Here is a 23,190-nt window from a genome sequence, read left to right on the forward strand (position 1 = left end):
GTTGTATATGGAAAAGAGGATGAGGATGAGGAGAGCCATGATGTGTCTGTCAGTGGCTGGTGCCTTAGTTTCCTCTAGGCAGCAGTGCTGCAGGCTCCTTTGGTCTGTGCCCATGCAACTGTGTCTGGGGAAGGGGGAGTAGAGTCTCATTCTTCCCAGCCCCACGCCCCACCCCCAGCAGCTGGGGAATCCAGGCCAAATTTAACCCTGGTAGCTGGGCCAGGATTAGCCTGGGCTAGGGTAGGGCTGGGGAGGAATTGGGAGGGAGACAGACACACCTGGTGTGAGGGAAGATCCTCCCAAAGGTCTTGAGAACATGACCTATGAAGGAAGGCTGAAGGAATTGGGTTTGTTTAGTTTGGAAAAGAGAAGACTGAGAGGGGACATGATAGCAGTTTTCAGGTATCTGAAAGGGTGTCATCAGGAGGAGGGAGAAAACTTGTTCACCTTAGCCTCCAATGATAGAACAAGAAGCAATGGGCTTAAACTGCAGCAAGGCAGATTTAGATTGGACATTAGGAAAAAGTTCCTAACTGTCAGGGTAGTTAAACACTGGACTAGATTGCCTAGGGATGTTGTGGAATCTCCATCTCTGGAGATATTTAAGAGTAGGTTAGATAAATGTCTATTAGGGATGGTTTAGACAGTGTTTGGTCCTGCCGTGAGGGCAGGGGACTGGACTCGATGACCTCTTGAGGTCCCTTCCAGTCCTAGAGTCTATGAGTCTATTCCCTGCCAACCTCCTTCACTCCTTGCAGCATAGCACCTCCTAGCGATTCTTTCTCTGTCATGGGAGCTGTCTGCTGCCTGCTTCTCCCTTAGCATCCTCTCTCCCCATCCTGGGGCACTGGCATTGCCCATCCTGTGCAAACAGGCAGGCCCCGGTGTGCCCCATGGCACTGCTCTGCAATTGTGGGGGCAGCTGTTGGATGGAGCCATATCAAAATATGGGAGTGGGCAAGGCTGGGGACCAGGACTCCTGGGTTCTCCCCTCACATGTGGGAGGGGAGTGGAGGTGAGGGGGTAGATTAGGGGAGGGGCAGGGCTGGGATCCAGGGATACTGGTTTTTCTGGTTTTCTCCACCTCCTGCAGCTGCCTCGGTCCTTTCAGTGTGTTTCTTGTTCCAAATTCATTTGCTGACTTGTGTAATTCACCCCAGAGGTGGCTGCATCTCAGTGTTGGGTGAGGCACCCTTGGCTGCATCACCTGATAACTGCGTCTCTCTCCCTCTTCGAGTGACCCTGCAGCACTCAGCAAACATCCATAAGATCATGGGACACTTTGAGCACTGGACAGGCAGGGGTCAGGTGCCCAGCTCTCCCTCCAGAGAATGGGACCCTGCACCCACTACTTTTTACTGGGATTAAAAAGGGGCAAAGGGGGGCAAATCAGAGAAGGGGGTGGCCAGGGTCTGAGCAGGGGGTGAAAATTGACTGGTTGGGGGGTCAAGCAGCTGGAGGCAGAGTTAGGAGAGGGACTGAAGGGCAAAGTCAGGGAGGGAGGGAGGAGCCGGAGTTAAGCCCAGAGGGAGGCACTGCCAGAGGGTTAAATCCTGGCACAGGCAGGGGCAGAGGGGTAACAGTTATCCCGGTGGGCTGAGACTCCAGTGTTTGCAAACATGGATGGGGGGAGCAGAGGGCTTTTTTATTTCCCCTCCCACAGGCAGCACCTCTCAGCATGAGCTTCCCAGGGCTGGGCTCTTAAAGGCACAGGCATCCCACTGCCTAGACACTGCAGCTCCTCTCTGATGTAACCTACTCAGGTGCTGCAGTAGGAGACTCAGTTCAGTGAAACTGGGCATTCCCTATACGCCCCCAGTCAGGGGGCTGTGCACCCCCTTCCCCGAATTTCCCCAACACCCCCTCCCTCAGTTGTCAGGTAGTTACATGCAGCGCTGCCAATGTTGGTTCCATTGGTTGCAAATTTGAATGGAAATTGAAACATTAACACACACTTTAAAAGCAGATACAACGTATGAAAACTACTTGTACCTGAGAAAGTAAAATAGGTTTGGAAAGTCTGTACAAAGCCGGGTTTCCTTACCCAGCTGTTGTGTTTGCTGGCAATGTTGGTGCATTGGCTTCGGCAGTGTTGGCCAACCTTAGAATTTCAAATGATGATTTATAAGCAAGGTGTGAATGAGCTCTCCCCTGGCAGCTACTGATGACCAGGGTTGGGAGGAGGCTTTGGGACCAGACTGTACTTACATGAACTCACCTACTCTGCCGAGGTATCCAGCGGACAGAGCTGGGCTGCCTCTGCTCTTGGTGCCCGGAGGAGGGAAGGTGTGTGGGGCTCCAGCCTGGGACTCTTCCTCCCTCCTGCCAAGCCCTGACTATTAATCCCAGCCCTGGCACTCCTTTCTTCAAGTGCCCTGTGGGCCAGAGGAAAAGTGTGGTAGGAAGCACAAGGGCCAAGCTTGTGAACATCAGGTGCAGCAGCAAGAATCGCAGCTATCAGGGTAGCAAGTTCTAGAGCCCTAACCCATTGTGGCCATCCCAGCCAAAGACCTGGCTATAGGAGGTGTGAGTCACCCAGCAGGAGGGGAAAGATTCACTCTTACACAGCTGGAGACAGGGAAGTTGAGCTCTGGGGCTTTACCACAAGCATGGGTGGCAAGTTTGTAGAAATTTTGGTGGTGCCCAGAGCCCGCCCCCCAGGTCCGCCCCCCAAACTCCACCCCCACCTGCCTAAGGCTCTGGGAAGGGGTTTGGGGTGCAGATCCTGGGCTGGGGATTAGGGTGCAAGAAAGGTGCAGGCTTTGGGATGGAGTTTGGGTGCTGGGTGCAGGCTCCAGGCTGGGGCAGGGGGTGGGGTTGTAGGAAGCGGTGAGAGGTGCAGGCTCTGGGAGGGAGTTTGGGGATGGGAAGGAGTTTGTGGGAAGGGGGGGCTGCAGCCTCTGGGAGGGAGTTTTGGGACAGGAGGGAGTGCAGGGCTGAGGATGAGGGATTCATGATGCAGGAGGGGGCTCAGGGCTGGGGCTGAGAGATGAGGCGTTCATGGCTAGGGCAGAGGGTTGGGGTATGGTGTGAGACTGAAGATGGGGGTTTCATGCTGCGGCGGGGCTCAGGACTAGGGCAGAGGATCAGGGTGCAGAGGGAGGAGGGTTGGGGCTGAGGGCGTTGGAGAGGCGCAGGGCAGCATGCCTTGCCATTAGTGGTGGGCAGGCAATAAGACCCTGGGGCAGCCGACAGCAGTTCTGCCCAGAATCGCTCTACTCCAGCAGCAGGGCAGGCAGGGGACAGGCACAAGCTGCTCTTTGTCAGGCAGGGACACAGCGCAGCAGGGGGGGACATGCAGGGGGAGGGGTGGCAGGCAGGGGCCAGGGCCAGGGGAAGAGACCCAGCTCCAAATATTGCTGCAGCAGGGCCCCCAGCCCTGAATATTCTTGGAGCCCGAGCACCACAAATGTATATAACCTGCTGCCTATGACCACAAGCCAACACAAGGTCCCACTGAGATTTGAACTCAGATTACAGGATTCAGAGTCCTGAGTGCTGCCCATTACACCATAGGACCAGCTTGTACTGCCTTCTCTGCACATCGGTGACCCTCATGGGGCTGCTCATGTAAGGGGGCTCTTGGCCCTTTACTAAAACTTAGTGTGTGTGTGGGGGGGTTGGTTGGCTAGTTCCAAGCACCAATAGAAGGGGGAAGGATCAATGGGAAATCAGGACCCTGAGACTGACAGTCCCCAGGGACAATGGGGAGAGGCCAAAGCTCCAAGTTAGCTGCACTGACAGGCCAGGCAGTGTAATGAGAGAGTCACCAGGCCAGGGGGTCCCATCCTCCATGTGAGCTGGAACTGCCTGGGCGAGAGTGGGGCAGAGCTAAGGAGAGAGCAGGAGCCTGAGAAGAGCCGGGGAGCAGATCTGTGCAGGTGTAGTGCCAGAAACTGCTGCATGTAGGAATTTGCAACCTGTAGCAGTTACTGATACCTGAAGTTGTTCTTATTTGCTGACTTGTCCTAATTGGCTAAAACTTGACAGTGGTTTCTGTAGCAAAGGCCAGTCCCTGGGCCCTTGGTCCAGACATCCTCCTTCATGTCAGGCTAGGGTGACCAGATGTCAAAGATGAAATATCGGGACGCGGGGGGTGGAGCAAAAAAAAAGCCGGAGGGCCCCCCCACCGCCAAGCGGCAATGGCAAAGCCCCATCTCCAACCAACTTTCGGCTCCAACCCCCACTACACTCCCAGCTCCCCCATCCTCTCACTCCTGGGCCCAGCCTGGGCTCCAAGCTCTGCAGCCAAGCCATGATCCGGGCCCCTCCTGCAGTTCCCAGGCAAGGAGTGAACCAGGCAGCTCCCGACAGGAGCATGTCCGCCCCACGTGTGTCTCCACCACCCGCCCACCTGGGCCCTGCCTGCTCCATGCTGCCCCCAGCCCCACTGCGCTGCCCCACAGGCTGCAGGGCTGGAGCAGCTTCCGCGCTGCACTCCCAGCCATGGCCATGGCCCGTGTGCAAACCTGGGAGGGAGGAAGAATGCCGTGTGCTTGGGGAAGAGGCAGGTTCAGGGCGAGGATTTCGGGAGGGATCCAATGGGGGAATGAGGGGGCAGAGTTGCGGTGGGGTAAGTATCCCTCCAGACTATGCCTGTGTGCCGGAGAAGAGGACAAAGTTATTTGTTTGTCCAGGGTCCCAACCAAACATCAGTCGGGACACAGAACAAACAAGCAAATATCAGGACAGTCCCGATAAAATCGCTACGTCTGGTTACCCTAGATCAGCTTCAAGTTGAGAATCATTTCCCATTCCTGCAGTGTGCGAGGGGAGACTTTTAAATGCGCTCTCTGTGTGACTGCACATGGCTAAGCAAAGAGAACAAACCCCAAATCGCCCCTGTGTTTTGGGAGCCAGGTTTGCGGTGAGAATTCTGTAGTTCAGATGACTACACACCTGGTCATTGTGATTCTTTACCAGTTTCTCTGGCAGTGGGGGATTTGTTTCACTGATGGCTGAGTGGTTAAGGTGTGGGAGTGGAAAGCAATAGGTTTCCTGTGCGCAGGTATGAATCCTGCTCACAGTGAGGCCTGTGCTTTAGCCAGTCTCTAACCTGGGCAACACCTCTGTACAACCCCCTGAGACACTCTCAATTCTCTCCCCACCCCAAGTAAATCCTGTTCTGCTCCTTTCATAGAGATCCCTGGGACACCACCTCACACTGTGTTTCTGAGGCGTCAGGCAAATTCTCAGCACCTGAAGCCTCTGCCACTCACCTGGTGCCCCATAGATCAGCCATAGCCCTGGTTCTGCTCCTCTCTCTAGAGTACAAAGGAAGCCAAGTCTGCTACTCCATGGGAGCTATGGGGCTGCAGAACCAACAGAGAAAAAATAGATGCTCAGGACTCAATGGCAGCCCGCTCCTCCCCGCCCACTACAGGCCTTGCTGACAAGCTCTTCCTCTTCCCTTTCAGCACCTCCCTCCTGCCAGTGATCAGCTGTTCAGTGGCGTTCAGGAGGCACTGGATGGGGAGGGGGAGGAGCAGGGACGGGAAGAGGTGGGGGTGGTTGAGGAATGGGGCAGGAAGTTGCAGGATGGTCAGAGATGGGACAGGGGTGGGGACTTGGGGGAAGAGGTGGGGGCGGGGTCTGGGGACGAAAGGGGGGATTTGTCCTTGATCCCAGACCCCTCTAGGGCCAGCCCTGAAGGAAAACGCTGACTATGACAGTGACAATACAACTGACCAGCACTGGGGGGGAGGCTGAGGGAGATCTGCACTCATCAGGTCTCTTCTCTCCCCCAAGGTGAGCCAGACACTGCTCTTGCCTGGCTCTCTAGCAGCAGGACGCCAAGGAGCCATTTCCCCACAGGAAGTGCATTGAGTGCCCCTGTGGTGCTGGGGGGTGGGGCTGGCACTGCTGCTGGCTGTGGAGCTGGCCAGGGGGTTGATGTCTGCACAGAGTCTCAGCTGCCAGGTCAGAGGGGGCACTTACCAGACTGGCTCATTGAAGACGGGGGGTTGACAGAACAGTACAGACGCTCTCCAGAGCACGGAGCAGCATCCACCCATGGAGCCAGGCAATGAGCATTTCTCACAGCCTGGAGCTGAGGGGGAGGCAGCAGCTGCTGTTCCAGCTGCTCGGGGACAGGCCCTGTCAGCGAACAGCCACTTCTTACTCACCGCAGCTAACGGTGCCGGGTTCCTCCGGTGAGGGTATGAAGCAGCCGTTTGTTTTCCTCTCCTTTTTGTGTGCAGCTGCTGACAAAAACATCCCAGACAGAGAAGCAACAGGCCAAAATACTATCATGCAGCTGCCAAAGTAACTCAGTTGGGAGAGCATTAGACTGAAGATCTAAAGGTCCCTGGTTCAATCCCAGGCTTTGGCAGGCCCTTTCATTCCCCTTTGTGCAGGAGTGGCTTGTTTTCTGGGAGCACAGCAGTGCTTGTACCTAAGATAAGATACTGATCTTGGGCTTTGCAGTAGGAAAACATAGAATGGGCTTCTGCCCCTAGTTGGCCCATCTGACCTTTAATGATGAGAGCTGTCTTTCCCAACATGGTAGGAAGAAAGTGAGGCAGGACAGCCCTCAGGAATGGTGCCAGAGGGCTGCTAGGCAGGGACTGGGGATGAAAACTCCTTTGTGCAGCTGAGCAATGGCAGTACCAGGAAGGGGCATCTGTAAAAGTGACCCAGCAGACCTCTCCTCCTCTGGGTGCCTAGAGCAGAGGCAGCTGGTGCTGACGGCTCCAAGGGAAGGCTTAAATGCCACAGAGCAACTGAGGTCAGGGCTAGAGGAAGGCAGAACCATGCCTATGCGTGGCCTTCAGACAGGCACAAAAACACTCAGCCAGCCTGCTCCCTGCCATGCCAAACACCCACTGAAGGTCACCAGCATGCAGGGCGGCTGCTGATGCTCTGTGGTCAACATCACAAGATGGTAGGAAAGCAGGGCCAGCCCCCATGGTGGGGCCTCTGACTGGTCCCGCTCACAGTGCTCACTTTTGCAGTGGTGCAGGTGATTTTTCCCCAAGAGGCTTTTTCCCAGCTGGTGAGAAGCAGAGAAACACCCAGGCTCCGAAGGTGCTATGTAGCAAACCCCCTCAAACACAGGGACTGGCGCACATTTGGAAGAGGGAAACTACTCTACATACTAGCCCGGGCAGCCGCCCATTTTCTTTGGCAAGTCAGGAATGGCAAAGGCTAGACCAGAAGCACCTGGGACTTCTGCCACAGCCTTTGTGACACCCTGTCACAGAGTCCCCAGGCGCTGCTCTGGAACTGCTCCCCACCAAGCCAGGCAGGACTTTGGGGAGCCTCCTCTCCCTTGGAGCAGACTTGTTCAGGGCAAGAAGCTCACACGTCTTCACCTCCTGGGTCTCTCCTTGGAGCATTCAGCATCCTCTGCCCCTCTGTGCGCTTCCCACAGCGAGTCCACCCCAGCGGGGTCCTGGGGAAGCCACCGGGTCCTGCACCCCCACTTTGCAGTCAGACGTGACTCTTAGCCAGCCAGTAACACAGAGGTTTATTCGATGACAGGAACAGGGTCTAAAACAGAGCTTGTAGGTACAGAGAACCGGACCCCTGGGCCGGGTCCATTCTGGGGGTCAGTGAGCCAGACCCCCACGTCTGCCCTCAGCCAGCTCCAGACTAACAACCCCTCCCAGCCCCTCCTCTCTCCTTAGCCCCTTTCCCGGGCCAGGAGGTCACCTGATCCCTTTGTCTCCAACACCTTCAGCTGGCACCTTTGCAGAGGAGGGGCCCAGGCCATCAGTTGCTAGGAGACAGAGTGTCAGGCATTTAGGTGCACTGGCATTTTGCTCTGCCAGATATTAAGAACTGCCATGGGGACACTGAGGCACCAACACAGTACTCAGAGAAAACATTAAGAACTTTCCCAGTTTGTCACACACCCATCCCCCAACTCCTTCCCAGGGCTCTAGCTTGAAGCCAGAGCATTGGCCTGAGCAGCCAAGAAGAGGCTCCAGCCCTGAAGGAAGCAGGACTTTTAGCCCAAAGATGAAACTGGACAAGCACAACCACGAAGGGACTCGAACCCTCAATCCCCTGATCCAAAATCAGACGCCTTATCAATTAGGCCACGTGGTCACACAAGAAAAAGCCCTCCAGGCACTTCTTTGGAAAAGACAGACACTGATACATCTGACCAAGTGAGGATTCACCCACCGAAGCTCATGCTCCAATATGTCTGTTAATCTATAAGGTGCAACACAACTCTTTGCTGCTTTTGCAGACACTGTGTTTCTCAGGTCAGCTACTGAGAGGGGCTGAGTCTCTCTGAGCACAAGAAGTTGAGTTCCCAGTGAGATGTGAGACTTAATTCTCTGGAGCCGGGTGCAGGGCTTTGGCAGGGGGTCTCAGGCATGGGGGATTATGGTGCAGCGGATGGACCGGCTGTCTAGGTGTGGAGATTTAATCTCACTGAGGAGGAGGAGGAGGAGGAATCCTGCTGATAGGCAGTGTCCAGGACCGGTGCAACCACTAGGCGAACTAGTCGGCCGCCTAGGGTGTCAAGTGGTTGGGGGCACCAAAAAGCACACTCAGAGGAGGAAGTAGAGTTGAGGTGAGCTGGGGCAGGGGGCTGGGGGGAGGTGTGGGGGGAGGGCTGCCTGCAGCAAGTTATGAAGGGATGTGTGTGCAGGTGAACCGCTCCCTGTTCCAGCTCATCCCTGCTCCATCTTCTCCCCTGAGCATGCCACCCCTATTCTAAATCTCCTCCCCTCCCAGGCTGGCTGCACTAAACAGCTGATTGGCACCACAAGCCTGGGAGGCAGGAGAAGTGGAGCAGTGCTGGCATGTTCAGGGGAGAAGGCGGAGCAGTGGGGAGCTGCGGTGGGGAGCTGCTGCAGAGGGGGTGCCTGGCTCTTCCCCATGGCCCCTGCCCCTGCTCTGTCCCGGTCCCGCCCTCCCGCCCTTGCACTCACTGCATGGTAAGTGGAGTGACCCAGCCCCAGCCTGGTCCACCCCCCTGGTTCCCAGCCATGCAGCCAGTGAGTGCTGTGGGGCGGTTCCCCCCTCCCCCGAAACTTGGGAGCCAGGGGAGTTCTATGGCTCTGGGTCTCTCATCCCTCCATCCCCTCCCCTGCCCCCAATATCCCTCTTGGGCTCTATGGGGCTGGGTCTCTCTCCCTGCCCCTGTGCTCCCCCCTGCACAGCATGTCCTGGGAGTGACTCAATTTCCCTGGACCAACATCTCACCACTCCACACATGTCTCTTCTGTTCCCCACCTCCCTCCACCCACCCCATTTTCCCTGCACCCCAGGCTGGGTCTCTTCCAACCCCTTCTCCTCTCCTCCTGACCCCAATATCTCCTGCCCCTATGAGTCTATGCGGCTGGGTCTCTCCCTCTCCTCATCCCCTCCCCCAATATCTCCTGCTCCTATGGGTCTATGAGGCTGGGTCTCTCCCTCCCTCATTCTCCCCTCATCCCCTCCCCCAATATCTCCCTGCCCCAGGCTGTGATGTGCTATGACGTGTGCTGGGGCTGTGACGTGTGCTGGGGCCAGGGCTGGGTTTTTGCTGCCCCAAGCGGTGGGGAAAAAACAACAACCCACGATCGCAATCTGTGGCAGCTCCACTGCGCCGCCTTTTTCTTCGGCGGCAATTCGGTGGCAGCTCCTTCCCTCCGAGAGGGACCGAGGGACCCGCTGCCGAATTGCTGCCAAAGAGCCCGACGTGCCGCCCCTTTCCCTTGGCTGCCCCAAGCACCTGCTTGCTGAGCTGGTGCCTGGAGCCGGCCCTGGCTGGGGCTGTGACCTGCTGTGACCTGCTCACTCCCCAAGGGCAACTCACTCTCTTGAAACCAGCAGGACAGAAGGTGTCACGTGTCCATGGGCGGGTTATGCAGATGAGCAGTGGCTGGAGGCAGTACGGAGAGCAGCGAGATGAACCGAAGGAGCCGGGCAGAGAGAATTCTCTGTGTGTGGACAGAATCTGGTGTGGGGAGTTTGTGTGGGGAGTGCCTGCACTGGAGTCACTTCGGGGCAGTGATTGCCACTGAGCTACATAGTGACAAAAGGTGTGTGAACGGAGTGTGGTGCCTGGCTGGGAGCAGCTTGTGGTGATAAGAAAAGGGGTGGGAGCAAGAGGTCCTGTCCTAGCAGTGGGGTGTATAGCCTGAGAGGGTGTTTTGTGGGTGTAAGTAGGTTTGGAGGCTTTTTGCAATGACAAGGGGTGTCTGCAGCTAGAACCCTCCTAACCCCACTAGTTTTCTTTGTGTTGTGGGGTGGGGTGGGGTGGTGGATTCTGTGATGTCACAGTCCTTGGGGGAGGAGTTTGAATCATAACTCCAAAGTGGGAGAACAACTCCCCCCACTCCTGCTCAATCTCCACGAGGGGGCTGGGCTGGGCTCTCCAGGGAGGGAAGCACAGGGAAAAACAGTCTCCCCTATGGAACCCAGGAGTCCTGGATCCCAGTCCCTCTGCTCTAGACCCCTTCCACTTCCAGAGCCAAGGATAGAACCTAGGGGTCCTGGTGTCCAGCCCCTCCCTGCTCTGACCACTAACACCACTGCCCTCCCAGGGTGGTGCAGGGGTCACTGGGTCTGTGTCCCAGCTCTGCTAAGGGCCTTGAGTGATTTTCCCAAAGTGCTTCCTTCTGAATCTAGCTGACGAAGTGGGAATTCACGCATGAAAGCTCATGCTCCAATACATCTGTTGGTCTATAAGGTGCCACAGGACTCTTTGCTGCTTTTACAGATCCAGAACATCTGCCCTCTCTGCCCGGTCACTGCCCACTCCCATGTGGGGGCACCAGCACTGTGCCGAGTAGTGATGAACAATTGTCCAAGCTGGCCCAGGGGAGACGTGTGTGTCCCTGCTGCCCTCTGCTGAGCCCTGTTCTGTGTGTGTGTGTGTGTGTGCATCTGTGACACTGTATCAGTGTGTTGCTGGGCTAACCAGTAGGAAATGGCTTTGCAGGATTTTGTATTCTGCAGCAAGTGACACACACACACACACAAAGGGACTCAGACAATCCCAAGAACACTCACACACAACACACCCAGAGGGACATGTTAGTCCAACCGCCAAAGAGAGAAACAATCACACCCCCAGCCACACTCACAATAACCCCCCACACACACCATAACATTCACAGTTGTGCTCAGAGACACAACTGCACGCAGTTCACTCCCACTGCTCCAAATACAAGGATCTCCTGCCCCACACAGCATGTGCCAAGGCCTGTTGAACTCACTGCCACTGGACAGCTACCAATGAGAATGACCCCCTAGTGCTGGATCATCTGCTTGGCCCACCACTCCCTCTCGGGGCACGCTGTGCGGCGTGGCTGGGGATTGTGCAATAGCAGGCTGGGGCCGGGTCACTCCACTTCCTGCAGGAAGCAGCCAGAACCCTGTCCCCCACAGAGACCTGGGACCAGCCCCCCTCTGCTTCCCCCATGCAGGCCTGGGGCCTCAGCCTGCTCTGCTCCCCTGGCTCCAAAGTTTGGGAGGAGGGGGGAACCGCCCCACAGCACTCGCCGGTAGCATGGCTGGGAGCCAGAGGAGTGGACCATGCAGTGAATGCAAGGGGGAGCAGGGCTGGGGCGGAGCAGGGGCAGGGGCCATGGCAAAGAGCCAGGCAGCCCCCCCTGCAGCAGCTCCCCACCCCAGCTCACCTCCGCTCTGCCTTCTCCCCTGAGCACGCTGGCACCACTCCACTTCTCCTGCCTCCCAGACTTGCGGTGCTAATCAGCTGTTTAGTGTGGCAAGCCTGGGAGGGTAGGAGAATTAGAGCTGGGGCAGCGTGCTCGGGGGAGAAGACGGAGCAGAGGTGAGCTGGGACAGGGAGCAGTTCCCCTGCATGCCCCCACCCCCGTTACTTGCTGCGAGCAGCCCTCGCCCTACAGCCCCCAGCCCCCTGCCCCAACTCACCTCCACTCCTACACTGCCTCTTCCCCCAAGACCCCTCCTCCTGCTCACTGCTCTCAGCCCCCTCCCCACCCTCACTCACCCTTACGGTCATTACAAAGTGGCAAGGCAGAGCCCTCCCATTTTTAAAAGTCCTGGGGTGTTTTTCGCCCCTGTTCAAGCACCCCTGGGGCTCTGCACTTCACGCAGCTCTCCCTGATTTCAGCTGTAAGTGAGGGAGCCTCACTGCTAGCGCAGACTCGGCAGTTTCTTGGATGAGAGACACTGTCCCAAAGCAGGACTAATGCTCAGACCTGGTGATCAGTGAATTCAGATCTGTTGGTCTGCAGCAAGACTCTATAGTGAGTCTCAGTCAGCTGTTATTACACAGGGAGAAACAAAAGGGTCAAATGGTGCCTGGAAGCCATAAGAAGAATCCACCCCACCAAGTACAACGCTTGTTGCCACCAGCTCTTAACCCCACTGAGAATGTTTTGGGGTGACTCCTTGCCTTTATCAACCTAGGGGACTGAGAGACTGGTAATTAACAGGTGCTCCAGTGGTGCAAGTGGTTAGCGCACAGTACTTATAGGGCAGTGCTGAGAGGAGCTATGCTGAGGTTGTGAGTTCCAGCCCCCTCTAGAGCACTGGTTTTCATTAGCCAAATGGCTTCACCCACTCATTTGGCCCTACAGAATGTAGAATTCTAGCCCTGGAGACGTTGAAGCAGGGTAGGAATCAAAAATGCCCCCTTCAGTTATTACCTCGTCTCCAGAGTGCAGGTCAGAATCTACAATCCTTTCTCCCCCCCCAGCCCCTGTACCAGGATCCCTTAAGCAGAGCCTGGAGTCCTGCCCATCCTTGACCACTGAGCCTGGAGGAAGAGGAGCAAGGAGCCATTGTTAGAGGGCTTTCCCTTCCCCTTCCCCTGGCTCTTGTCATGCAGACAGCAAGCAGCAAAAGACCAGAAGTCCTAAGCGCAGACGAAGGGATGTTTATTGGGGTTAGTTTCCAAGCAAGCAGATTCCAAAGCCCTTCACACCAGTCAGGCTTATCTCTATACAGGGACAGAGTCCATTCCCCTGTGTTCCCTTCCTAGCTCTGGCACCACAGAGCGTTTACCCCACATCCCTACAGACAATTCTTTCCTGGGTGCTGGCTGGTGAGTCTTGCCCACATGCTCAGGGTTTAGCTGATCACCGTATTTGGGGTCAGGAAGAAATTTTCCTCCAGGGCAGGTTGGCAGAGGCCCTGGGGGGTTTTCACCTTTCTCTGCAGCAAGGGGCATGGGTCACTTGCTGGAGGATTCTCTGCACCTTGAAGTCTTTAAACAACAAGTTGAGGACTTCAATAGCTCAGACATAGGTCAGGGGTTTGTTACAGGAGTGGGTGGGTGAGAGTCTGTGGCCTGCATTGTGCAGGAGGTCGAACTAGACGATCATAATGGTCCCTTCTGACCTTAAAGTCTATGAGTCTATGAGCTCTGACACTGCATAGTGTTTATCCCACATCCCCCTTCCCAGCTCCGACACTGCAGAGAGTCGCCTGTATCCCTGTTCCCCGTTCCCTATTCCCATCCCCCCCGTTAGCAAGCATGATTCCAAATTCCCCACCCACTGCCTGTTTGACCCCAGTTTACACAGTAATATTCTCGGCGAGACCTTAACCAATCATTTTACTGAAATGTAATTAACCAATTCTAACCTATTGTAACAGAATGCTCGAACCAATTACATCTCACTCCCCTAATTAACTTACACCCAGCAAAATTAATTCTGCTGCAGACAGAAAGAATTAGAGGACCAGACAGATTGACAACAGAAAAGCAAGGGCCATAAAGATAAACCCTACAGAAATGATGGTTTCACAACCACAACCAATGAGAAGGGATTTCTTGCCAGACCGGATGCTCCCTTAAGATCTATTTCTTTATCTGGTGGTGATGGGCACTATTGGGACAGGATCGACCTCCTAACAGCCCAACCCCGTATTAGTTCACTGTGATAGGTTTGGGAGGTGAGGATGTGACCGTTCACTTCCCAGTGTATGGCTGCCCCTGCTGTTTAGCCAAAGGCCTTAGCCTACTGTCAAGGTTTTTTCCTCACTCTGAACTTTAGGGTACAGACCTGGGGGACCTGCATGGACCCTTCTAAGCTTAATTACTAGCTTAGATCTGGCAACACTGCCACCATCCAGAAGTTAGTGTCTGGATCACTCCCTGTCCCCCCAAAACATTCCCCTCCCTGGGCAGCCTTGAGAGGCTTCACCAATTCCCTGGTGAACACAGATCCAAACCCCTTGGATCTTAAAACAAGGAAAAATCAATCAGGTTCTTAAAAGAAAAAACTTTTAATTAAAGAAAGAAAGATAAAAATCATCTCTGTAAAATCAAGATGGAAAATACTTTACAGGGTACTCAGATTTATATAGCCCAGAGGAAACCCCTCTGGCCTTAGATTCAAAGTTACAGCAAGCAGAGGTAAAATCCTCTCAGCAAACAAGGATCATTTACAAGTTGAGAAAACAAAAATAAGACTAACACGCCTTGCCTGGCTAATTACTTACAAGTTTGAAACATGAGAGACTGATTCAGAAAGATTTGGAGAGCCTGGATGGACGTCTGGTCCCTCTTAGTCCCAAGAGCGAACAACCCCCAAAACAAAGAGCACAAACAAAGACTTCCACCCACCAAGATTTGAAAGTATCTTGTCTCCCATTGGTTCTCTGGGCAGGTATCAGCCAGCTTTATGGAGCTTCTTAACCCTTTACAGGTAAAAGAGACATTAACCCTTAACCATCTGTTTATGACACCTACGAACAAGGGCTCAGACTCTCCTAGGGAGAGAAGGCCCAGACACAGGCAGACTGGGATTTTGGTTCTTTGTTTTATACCCCTGTCACTAGTTAAGTGATAAAAATACACCTAAGTTCTTAAAGTCTAGGCCTGTACAAGCAGCCTGAATATCTCTATTCTAACAGCCATCGGTCTCTGTGGAAATATGATCTATTCAGGGTTGTCCCTAGACATTTTGGTGCCCTGCACAGCACCCCGTCCCCCAGTCCGAGCTGGCAGAGCGGAGCAGGCTGGGGCCAGGTCACTCCACTTCCTGCCGCCCGGTAATTGCAGGGCAGGCCAGACTCCACACTCACCGAGTGGCGGGAAGTGGAGTGATCCGGCCCCAGCCTGCTGCACTCTGCTCCCAGCCTTGGAACTTGGGCGGTGGGAGGAAACGCCCCCCAGCACTCAGCAGCGCCACAGCTGGGAGCTGGTGGAGCAGAGCAGGCTGTGGCCAGGTCTTTCGACTTCCCACCACCTGGTGAATGCAGGATGAGACTGATCCCTCCTGCAGTCCACCGGGATGTAGCTCAGGGGAAGTGGTGGAGTGGAGGGGGGAATGGAGTGGAGCAGGGGTGCGAAGAGGTGGCATGGGGGCAGAGCAGGGGTGGGGGCTTTGTGGCAGAGGCAGAGCAGGGGCAGCTTTCCTGGCCGGCTCAGACAGCCGGGGCATTGGGCTGGCTGCTGGAGCAGTAGGGCACCAGGAAAAATGGGGCAACTTGGTGTCTCCACATCCCTTCACCAGGCAGTGTCCCTGTAGTGTGTGCTGTCTTCATAGGTCCTTTCTCAGTCTTTCTCACCCTCTTGTCTTGAGTCTCCTGTGTCTGTGCTTTCAAATACAGACTAACTCTGGCTGTTCAGGAGAGGGGAGGACCACGCCTATGTTCCCAGCGAGATGTGAGCCTTAATTCTATGGAACCAGGTGCAGGACTTTGGCAGGGAGGCTCAGGCATGGGGGATTGAGGTGCAGCGGATGGACCGGCTGTCTAGGTGCAGAGATTTAGTTACACTGAGGCACAGGAGGGAGGAGAAGGAGGAATCCTGCTGATGGTCAGTGGCGGTGCAGAAAAAAGGGTGTTGATTCCCCCATCCTAAATGGGCTGGTTGGCTTGACCCTTCTCCCCTCTGCAGAGCACGGTGGGGACTGCAGCTCACCCCTTGTGGGGCAGGAGGGCACAAGTGCAGGATGCTGGGCTCTGATGCACCTGGAAGGCAGATCCGGTGGGGTGGGGTGGAGTGGGGTGGGGCGGGGCAGGGCAGGGCCTGTGGTTTACGTTCTGCCTTGCCTGGTGCTGGGCCATTGCACAATCCCCAGCCATGCTGCACAGTGCACCGCAAGAGGCAGGATGGCAAACAGATGATCCAGCACAAGGGGGGAGAGGAAATGTGGTTGGTGGGAGGAAAGGCCTTGGGTTGCACTGAGGGAGTGCAGAGCAGGGGTGACACCCCAGGAACCTGCAGCAAAGGGACAGACAGGTGGGCTGCGTGGATAGAAGAGGCAGTAAGCCTAAAAGGGGAGTGGGGTCTAATGGTCAGAGCAGGTGGGGGTTGCGCTCTAAATCTGGCTCTGCGAGCAGAGGTGGGTCTAGAGATGAGAGCAGGGGGACTGGGAGCCAGGACTCCTGGATTCCATAGTGGCGGCTGTTTTTTCCTGGGTCTCCCTCCCTAGAGGTCCCAGCCCAGGCCCCTAGTGGAATCTGACTTGGGGAGGGGGTTGCCCTGCCACTCCAGATTCGTGATTCGAACCCCTCCCCCCATGGGCTCTGACATCACAGAATCTCCCCCCATGTCAGAAAGTAGGAGCCCCTCCCTGCATGCAGAGGAAGCTAGTGAGATTCTAGGGGGTCTCTGGCAGAGATGACAGCACCCACCAGACACCCACTCATGGTTGCAAGGAGACCCTCCTGCACAGCCCCCTGCTACGAGGGACCAGGGGCGCCCAGCCAGGGTCAGGAGGTATGCGCCTCCTGAGCCCCTCCCCCATTACTCCAGGATCCAAGTATCTTCCTAATTCGCAGGGTAATTCTCCTCCCAGGCTCATGCAAGGGTGGGAAGCACCAGCAGCCCCATTACCCAGATGGGAGAACTGAGGCCCAGAGAGGCTGAGTGATGTGCCCAAGGACACCCAGAAAGTCTGTGGCAGAGCGAAGCATGTTTCTGCCTCCCCCCTCTGAGGTCTGGGCTGCTCCAGGGTCACTGGATGGTGCAGGGGTGGGGCCTTGGGGCAAGGGGCAGTGCAAGGGGCAGGGTCTCGGGAGAAGGAGCAGTGGGAGGGCGAGGTCTCGGGGCAATGTGAGGGCAGGGTCCCGGGTGAATGGGTGGTGTAGGGGCGGGGTCTCGGGGCAATGTGAGGGCGGGGTCCCGGGTGAATGGGTGGTGTAGGGGCGGGGTCTCAGGGGGAAGGGGTGGTACAGGGGGAGGGTCTCAGGGCAATGTGGGAGCGGGGTTCCAGGTGAATGGGTGGTGCAGGGGCAGGGTCTCAGGGCAATGTGAGGGTGGGGTCCCAGGTGAATGGGTGGTGTAGGGGCAGGAGTCTCAGGGGGAAGGGGCAGGGTCAGGCTCTCGGGGGGAAAGGGAAGCTCAAGGGCAGGAACTCTGGAGAAGGGGCAATGTGAGGGCGGGGGTGGGTCCTTGGGGAAAGAGTGCAGGGGAGGGGTGTATTGGGGAGGGGCAATGCAGGAATGTGGATTTGGGGGAAGGGGGAGAGTGAGAATGGGGTATTGGGGAAAAGGGGCAATGCGAAGGCGGTGCCTTGGAGGAAGGGACAGGGCTTTGGGGAATGGGGCAGGGATTAGGGGAACAGGTGATGTGAGGCCAGGACGTCAGGGGTAGGGGCAGTGTGGGGGCAGGACCCCAGGAGGAGGGGGGCAGGGGCAGGGCTTTGGGGGGAAGGCGGAGCTCGGGGAATGAGGAGGATTAATTCAGTTCAGTGGCAGGTTTGTCTGCGGGTGACACTGGTACTGCAGTGGGGGTTGAAAGCCGGGCTCACCCGACGGAGGAGGAGGGGGCATAGATGGCTGGGGACAGCGGGAGTTTGGGGAGTGACAAGGAGCCGGTTACAAGGCTCATTGGACACACTCAGAAATCAGCTCACACCCAGACGGGGGGTTAAAGCCCCAGCGAACAAGGGGCGCTGGGAACATCCCCGCGGTGCAGACAAATGTATGAAGTCACCGGAGAGACAGACCCGGTACTGACCTGCCCCTCGCCCCCTGCAGTCCTCAGCCTTCGCCCCCCCAGCGCTCTCCCGCCCCCGCCCAGATCAGCTGCTTTGTGCAGCGGGTGAAAGGGGCGAAGCGGCGCAGCATGTTCCTAGCAAGGTTCAGAAGGGCGACGTAAGGATGACTTCCTGAGCACCGGCTCCATCCTCTGCTCTGCCAGCTGACCTATTGGAGGGCTGCCACCACTAGCTCTACGTTTCCCCATCAGTGATTTCAGATCAGTTGGTCTGCAGCAAGACTCTGCATTGAGTCTTAATCAGCTCTGTTATTACACAGGGGAGAACAAAAGGGTCAAATGGTGCCTGGAAGCCTTAAGAAGAATCCACCCTACCAAGTACAACACTTGTTGCTACCTGCTCTCAATCTCACTGAGAATGTTTTGGGTCACTCGTTGGCTTTATCAGCCTAGGGGTCTCGGAAAATATTAATTAGCAGGTGTTTCAGTGGTGCAATTGGTTAGCACCTAGTAATTATAGAGCAGTGCTGAGAGGAGCTATGCTGAGATTGTGAATTCAAACCTCACCTGGAGCACTGGCTTTCATTAACCACATGGCATCACCTTCTCATTTGACCCTGTGGAATGTAGAATTCCAGCCCAGAGGAGCCTGAGAAGGGGAGGAGTCAATAATGCTCCCTTCAATTATTATCTCCTCTCCAGAGTGCAGGTCAGAATCTACAATCCTTTCTCCCCCACCAGCCCCTGTGTCAGGATCCCTTAAGCAGAGCCTAGAGTCCACCATGGCATCTGTACTATTGACAAAGACTAAGTGACAGGGACAAAACACTCAAATCCCGCCTGGTGCAGGGAGCCAGGTTTGCTCTTCAGATTCTGTCGTTGGTACATTTCCAGGTCTGGGAATGTCCCACAACAGCATTTAATGGGAAGCTGCCTGCAGAACAGTTACAGTGCACAGAGCTCCTGTGGAGGAGGGGTGGGAATTAGTAACATTTTGAGGATCATTTGGGAAATTACCTTTTGCTGACAAGGTTTGTCTCTGTTCATATTTCACCTTCAAGTGTTATGCTGAGGGATCTTTAGTATATTTTTGTGAGGTTAATAACTATCTCCTCAACTTTATTTACTCAACTCAAAAATTGGTGTCACTTGATTTTTGCATCTCCCTGTGAAAATACAACTGACACATGTGGCTTTCTACAGGGGTCATGATGTTAAAGTTGGGGAATTCAGTCTCTGTACTTCTGGGGGCAGTGTTGCTTTTTTACAGGTGACTCACTGCCAGGCACACCGGGCTGTTAGCTGCACCCACTGTCCTTGCCAGGGGCCCCTGCTGAACCCTAGGTAGCTGCACTGCCATGCTAGGGTGACTCTGCAGGGGGAGAAGCTGCTGTGGAGCAATGTAGAGCAGGTGCAGGAAGGAGACAGGGTCACTATTCACATTCTGAACTGCACAATTTTCCAAATATGGGAATAGAATCAGAGCTTCATAGACTTAAGGTCAGAAGGGACCATTCTGATCATTTAGTCTCACCTCCTGCACAGTGCAGGCCACAGAATCTCACCCACCCACTCCTGTAACAAACCCCTGACCTATGTCAGAGCTATTGAAGTCCTCAAACTGTGGTTTAAAGACCTCAAGGTGCAGGGAATCCTCCAGCAAGTGACCCCGTGCCCCACTCTGCAGAGGAAGGCGAATGTCTGAGAACAATTCTAAGGTGAAGGTGAATGCAGAGCAATTACACTGGAGATGCCCAGACCTCCAGTGGGGGCAGCGTGGAAATTAATAATGGGAAGATCATTTGAGAAATTAGTCGTCACTGACAAGATTTGTCTCTGTTTCTATTTCACGCTATGGTGTTAGTTAGAGGAATCAGTACAGATTTTTATGATATTAATTAAACACTTAATTTTATTTAACCGAGCCAAAAACTTAGTGTCACTTATTTTTTCTCTGTCCTAGCAAGAATGAATTGAATTTTGTGACTTTCTGGAGGGTGGAGCGAGATTAAATGTGGGGAATTCAGTCTCTATGTTTGTGAGCTGATGTTTTCCTCTCACAGGTCAGTGCCTGCATTGAAATACCATGAGGGATCTAAAGGCTGGTGTACGCTGGGCACTTAACTGACAGAGTGACGTCTCTCAGGGTGTGACCCGCCCCGCCCCCAACCCATATAGTTAAGGTGACCTAAGCCCTGGTTAGATAGTGCTAAAGGAAAGGATGAACTGTTCTGTCAACATAGCTATTACAGGGATGGGAAAATCCCTCCAGTCACTGTCTGCTCCAAAGTGCTATGGCAGTGCCACAGCAGTGTTTTAAGTGTAGACAGAGTGAAAGTAGATCTGGCTCCAGTTCACACTGTGGATGCTCAGGTACTAAGACTATAGTAATAACAACTGCAGCACACTGCTTGCGTAGTTGGCAGGATTCAAACCTGCACAGGGAGACCCCAATAGGATTCTAGCCCATTGCCTTAACCACTCAACTACAACTACTTGACATATGCTTGTTTTGCTACATGATGATTCTGTTCTCACTGAATTGTCACTTCAAATTGTTTGCTCAGACCAGCTTCAATAGCACACTCATGGCTGCGCATCAGTGTAAGTGTGTCCTTGGCTGAACAGCGAGAATTCCTGCTGATTTCCCTTCTGGCTGGAGAAGGATGAGAGTGTGTTTGTGTTAACGACATTGCTGTAGATTGTTGTTCATTCCCCACTCTGACAATTCAGACAGTCCTTTTCCTAGTCAAATCTCCAGCACATTGTTCCAATAGCAGGGGGCAGGATTTTTCTGGAGCACTGAACTATTTCAGGGGGTTGGTGCATGAACTCAGCCTTGCATTCTACCCTTGATGTTTCCTGGACTAACAACAGCAGCAGAAAGAAAGAGCCGAGCCAATATCTCCCTGGCAGGGATGCAGGTGCCACATCCCTCCTGTCTGACCATTGCCATTGCAGGAGAGAAGGGTTCACTGGAATCAAATGCCCTGGCTCAGATCAGAGACACAGGGAGGTTTTGCTGTTCATGGATCTGTGCAAAGGAAATTGTGTCTCTGTGTGAAACTGAGGTCGGAAATGAAACGTCCACATGGTGGCCCAGTGCTCTAGGGAATGTGAGTGAAGGACTCAGGCTGAGAAATGATTTAACAGGGGTTTGTTTCAATGTATTGCCATGGTTAAAATCTATGGCTAAAAGGCAACCACTGTTGTTAGTACTTGTATCTGGGTAGGGTCACCCCAGTGGGTGTCAAGTCCATTGTCTTCACCAGAGGCAGTCGATTATTTTAGCAAAGTAAAAATTTGTTGGTCAAGGCCTGGACTCCAGAAAAAACAATACACTACTGATAAGAAGAAGTAAATAAAAAGATTTTGCAGCCACCATGGGCATAACTATGATGTGTCGTGTTTCACTCTTTATGTCTGATGCCACCTCCTTTCCCTTTAGCCTTGTAGTTGACCAAGGGCAAAGCTAAACATCTCCTCAGATACCAGGGAGTGTTTATGTTCATTCCTGCGAGCTACACAGGGGTTTGATTGTTGCTGCTTGCAATCCTCTGGCTCTGCCGGGATAAGGAACAATTCAGGCTGACACTGAACTGAAGGAGGAAGATCATTTTTTGACAGGGAGAGGGACGCCTCCTCTTAAAGGTGTTTGTCTGGCAGGCAGTCCTGGTTCCCAGGTCTCGCCCATGGGGCTCCAGCAGTTTTGGGACTGGGTCACTCCCTTGGCCCCACCTGCCACCCCCAGGCTCTCCCTCCAAGAGGCCCTGGCAGTGCAGCAGAGCTGAGCAGCATCTGCCTGCTCGCTCCAGTGGCTGCTGGCCCCTCCCAGAGTCTGCACCCCCTTCTTCCACACCCCCCAGCCCCCAAACTCCCTCCCACAGCCTGCATCCCTCCCTCCACACACCCCCTCCTGCCCGCCCCCAATCTCCCTCCCACAGCCTGCACCCCACCCCTCCTCCTGTTCCCCCTACCCACTGCCCCAGCCCAGAGCCTGCACCCAGCACCCAAACTCCCAGAGCCATAACAAGCAATTTTTGTGCCCGAGGCAAGTGCCGGCTCCAGGCTCTTTGGCGGCAGGTCCCTGAGTCATTGTCGGAAGGAAGGACCTGCTGCCCAATTGCCACCGCTGCTTCATTCATCCTTCAGCGGGAATTCGTCAGCAGGTCCCTGAGTCCGTCTCGAAGAGAAGGATCCATTGCCGAATTGCTACTGAAGAAGCAGCAGCGGTAGAGCTGCCACCGAAGCGTCACTGATCATGGTAGAGCTGCGCCCCTCCACTTTGCACGCCCGGGGCAAGTGCCTCACTCACCAGGCACTTGTTACGGTGCTGCAAACTCCATCCCAGACCCTGCACCCCAGAACGCCTCCCCCACCCAAACTCCCTCCAAGAGACCAGCCTCTCACCCCTTCTTCACCCAAACTCCCCCCAGAGCCTGCACCCCTCCTGCATCCCAATCCCCAGCCCCAACCCAGGGCCTGAACCCTAGACCTCCTCCCCCTACCCAAACTCCCTTCCAGAGCCTTAGGCAGATGGGGCGTGCAGTTTTGAGGGGCAGATACTGAGTGGTATGAGTGACATTATTGGCCCACTGGGAGGACTGGAGGATTGGCACTGGCCCTAAGCTAAATTGTGGGTTGAGACCCTGCTTTAAGGGATTGGAGCAATCCTGGAGAGACTGACGGGCATGGAGCTGGGGAGCTGTGTGTGCTCCAAGGAGAGTTGTGGTTGTGCTTTGGGGTGACGCAGAGCAAGGGTGAGGAATTTGAAAGCTGTGGTGTTTGTATAGAGATAAAGTTACTAACCCCCAGGTTCAAAGCTGTTCCTACTGTGAGCTATACATGACACTCTTTGTTGAGAGTATAGATCAGTGGGTGAATGTTTCCCTGCAGGGTAATGGCTTCCTAGTTCCAATCCAAGTGATTCCATTGTGTGACGTTATTGATATAAACTGGGACCATATAGAACATGGTTTGCAACCAAGGTCCTGTAATGGCACCAAATCTTATGTAAAGGGGGGATGTTCTCCAGAGATTTGATTTGAACCTGCAGTTTACTCCATCACTGCTACAAGCCTGAACTGAGAACTTTGCCATTACTGTATGTAATTGATTCCATTTAACCACTTCTAGCTCTTACCTCTTTCTTTTTCCTTTTATGAATAAACCTTTAGATTTTAGATTCTAAAGGATTGGCAACAGTGTGATTTGCGGGTAAGATCTGATGTGTATATTGACCTGGGTCTGGGGCTTGGTCCTTTGGGATCGAGAGAACCTTTTTCTTTTACTGGGGTGTTGGTTTTCATAACCATTCATCCTTGGGACGAGTGGCACTGGTGGTGATACTGGGAGACTGG

General features: G+C 54.5%; 4 non-coding genes across 4 annotated transcripts; 1 reads left to right on the forward strand and 3 right to left on the reverse strand.

The window, feature by feature from the left end:
• Positions 1–3,448: 3,448 nt before the first annotated feature.
• On the reverse strand, positions 3,449–3,520 carry TRNAQ-CUG (transfer RNA glutamine (anticodon CUG)). Its single transcript has one exon. It is a non-coding gene; the product is annotated as a tRNA-Gln (tRNA).
• A 2,738-nt stretch (positions 3,521–6,258) lies between these two features.
• On the forward strand, positions 6,259–6,331 carry TRNAF-GAA (transfer RNA phenylalanine (anticodon GAA)). The gene has a single exon. It is a non-coding gene; the product is annotated as a tRNA-Phe (tRNA).
• A 1,648-nt stretch (positions 6,332–7,979) lies between these two features.
• TRNAQ-UUG (transfer RNA glutamine (anticodon UUG)) lies at positions 7,980–8,052 on the reverse strand. Its single transcript has one exon. It is a non-coding gene; the product is annotated as a tRNA-Gln (tRNA).
• A 12,192-nt stretch (positions 8,053–20,244) lies between these two features.
• On the reverse strand, positions 20,245–20,326 carry TRNAS-AGA (transfer RNA serine (anticodon AGA)). The gene has a single exon. It is a non-coding gene; the product is annotated as a tRNA-Ser (tRNA).
• Between the last annotated feature and the right edge of the window lie 2,864 nt (positions 20,327–23,190).

This window comes from Gopherus flavomarginatus, chromosome 7, assembly GCF_025201925.1.
Source record: "Gopherus flavomarginatus isolate rGopFla2 chromosome 7, rGopFla2.mat.asm, whole genome shotgun sequence".
NCBI classification, from domain to species: domain Eukaryota; kingdom Metazoa; phylum Chordata; order Testudines; family Testudinidae; genus Gopherus; species Gopherus flavomarginatus.